Here is a 3,529-nt window from a genome sequence, read left to right on the forward strand (position 1 = left end):
TAGTAACAATGAATGCACCTGGGCTAAGGGAGGGAAAGGCAACTAAAAGTCCAAAGACCCCTTTAGGGCTATCCTGAACCTAAAACCTGGCATCAAAATCGTGCCTTCTTTACACTACATATTTGTTAGGCGGGGGCGTGGGAGGGGACGGTCAACTGGAGGTTATGTAAGGAGGGATGAGGCATTTCATTTTTCTTACCATTTGGTGTCACTCCCTATCAAATAAGTTGTACCAAACAGGAAAATAGGCCCCCTTCTTAAGAGAGGCTTTTGGCTTATATCTTGCCAAAAGAAGCAAATTAATTAAGTGTAATTTAAATGCATGCACTCAACAAACATCCATTGAACACCCACTCAGTAAATGCCTAGTCACACTGTACAGGGGCAAACAAAAAAGATGTTTCTTCATAATACGCAACATAGAGATGTAAAGATGCTGGTGTTTAACACATAAAAGTGATTGAAATTTTAAAGAGGAGTACACATTTGATATGGCCATTTATGGAGCTTTTTTTTTTTTTTTTTTCCTGCGGTACGAGGGCCTCTCACTGTTGCGGCGTCTCCCGTTTCGGAGCACAGGCTCCGGACGCGCAGGCTCAGCGGCCATGGCTCACGGGCCCAGCCGCTCCGTGGCATGTGGGATCTTCCCGGACCGGGGCACGAACCCGTGTCCCCTGCATCGGCAGGCGGACTCTCAACCACCGCGCCACCAGGGAAGCCCCCATTTATGGAGTTTTAAAATAAAAAGTGAAAATGACAAAAAGGACACACAGAACACCAGACATTCATTTCACTAACCTTGGGGAAAAGCGTAAAGGAGCATTGATAATATTTGTCTAAAGATTACTCATATACATACACATACAGTGGGGCAGGTTTTGATTTCAGTCAGAACATTTGTGTGTAGGAAGACCAGCAACATGCCAGAAGAAACAGAGAAACTTCTATCGGGTAAAAAAGCAGTAAGATGAGTGTCTAGAGAAATTCGAAGGTGGCTGGATTCCCGGGCCCCCTGCTCCTTTTGCTTATGGACAGAGCCGAAACAACAATGTGAGGCTACGGAGCCATACATCTGTTTCTGATTTACTGTCTTAGTCTTGTCCTAGTTGGAGTCATTTCTAGATCATATGCTACAGTCTTCAGAGAAATTACAGAAGGAATTTACACAAAGGGTGAATACATAATTAAATATACACATATAAAAACACACCATGAATAGAATGTAGACAAGAAACGTATGCAAAAATTAGAATTATCAGATGGCTCTTTAATTTTCTGATTTGTAGCACCCACCCCTGCAGCTGACAGTATTGTTATTACTGTTCTAATTTCAGGATGTCGGAAGCATATCCCTTGGTTCATCTTCTTAGTTCCCTACTAGAGTGGGTGACCTTGTCCTTCTCTAAATCTAGAACTAGAGATCAATCTAGACGCTATTTGGTCTTCATTTCCCTTCATAAGATAGGATTAAATTTTCTAGTGTTAAATCCATTACTTTCCTCAAAGAATTGCTTCAGTAGGGTCCATGATGGAATCTGCTTAAGAGCTAGGACAGTGTCATGTGTTAAATTTAAATGGGCATTTTGCATACAGTGCATCAAAATTCTAAACCATTTACATCTTGGGAGTTCCCTGGCAGTCCAGTGGTTACCACTGAGTGCTTTCATGGCTGGGGGCCTGGGTTAGATCCCTGATCAGGGAACTAAGATCCCATAAACCCCAGCACGGCCAAAAAGATACATTTACATCTGTTTTGTAGTCATCTTTCTTGCCTTCTAAAGGGTTTGTACATACTCTCCAAATAAGTTTTTCGCTCCTCTAGAATTCTTTTACATACATTGCTAATTTTTTAAAGTACTCAAAACAGAAATTAGGGATAGAGAAATTCTATTCTCTTAGTTCATTTTCTTCTATTGAGAAAAAAAAATAGCAGCTCAGATTAAGCACATACTATTTTGCAATCTCTTTCTTCTGAACTTCATTTTTATAATTTTCTCACCCAACTTCCAACTGCTTTGCGAAGATCATGCCTTTTTACTTCAGGTATCTAAAATGTCATTATTTACTATATACTTGCCTTAGCACTGAACTTTGTGGTGACTTTGTTGAAAATCTTGCTGTAGTTTGACACAGCATTAACTACTTCTGATTACTTATCTAGTACATGGGTGATAATATCCAGCTTTCAAGAAAGGAAGATATAGTTCATACACCTAATTTGACAAAATTAGGAAATGGCAACATCAGTTCTAAGAACATAGGAAAAAATCTGAACAGAGAATTGACATTTCTGCCTGGTGTTAGTGTTCTTTAAAGACCACAGACAGCACACACAGTTGTAGGCGGAAACAATACATCTGCAGACACTGGCAGACAGCATTACCCGCCAAATTTGGCCACAGTTTCTTAAGATAAATAACTTTTCGGTGACGCGTAGGGCTGAAATTACATAAACAGCAGAAATTACTAAGACCTAAGCCTACGAGTTTTGTGGGTTTCAAGATTTCATGCAATCAATACTCTGACATCTGTAACACCATTTTGTTACTGATGCCAGGAACGTAGGAGATTAATAACATCACTTGATGACTTATGTTCAGATTTTGAATAAACTAAGTTTAATTCTTTGGAATAACCATTCTTGAGCCACATTTTTATTTAGGTCATTAAGACAACCATAAGCATCTCCTTATAAGGAAAAGTTTCATTAAAAATGCTAGGGAGCTGCAGCCTGTTTTGAAAACCAATACTTGTAGCTTGTTATATTAATAGTCATAAATGTCTAAGGCTTATTAAATGAAAACACCCATAACAGTTTTATCTCAAGAGTCTGAGCAATAAGAATTTTAAAAAGCTGACAATGAAAAATAGCTGAATATTCTGGGAGATTCCATAGTAATAGGAAATGGCATTAACTAGTTACCGTCTCAATCTTCCCCTAGAAATGACTATTCTGCCTATTAATATCATCTTTTAGGGAGATATCTGTCGTTATAGTGTTCAGAAGGCTGAAAAACCTGAAGAATATGAATAGGGAAGCTCCTTCCTAATTTTTAACTACAAAACACCAAAAATTGAGGCAATATTCTCTAGTGGGATTGAAATTCCCTGAGAACTTGTAACATTGGATATCTTTTAAAACACTAGCTCCTTTTACCTTCCCTTACATATCAACCAAATTCTACTCTTAAAGTTGAGTATTTCAACTTTTCAAAAGACATTAATGGAAAGTTCAAACCACAGCCCTGAATATTAAACTTTCTTGGAGAATGTCTCCTTACTTGCACTTTTGGTAAATTTTTCTTCCTGTTAATTTTCTGAGAATATGTTAACTTGATTGTGAGCCACATTTCTATAAAGAAATACATCTATCTTTCATATATTACTTGAGTCAGGTCAATGTTTGTTAATCTACTACTAACTATTTGCTGAACAGAGAGAATTCATCAGTCTCAGAAGGAAAATACTCCTAGTGGTCAATACTCTTTTAAAAAAGGGCATTTTTCAAATGAGTAGTCTGACATTGACA

The sequence above is a fragment of the Mesoplodon bidens genome (assembly GCF_964165515.1).
Source record: "Mesoplodon bidens genome assembly, chromosome: 2".
Classification (NCBI taxonomy): Eukaryota; Metazoa; Chordata; class Mammalia; order Artiodactyla; family Ziphiidae; genus Mesoplodon; species Mesoplodon bidens.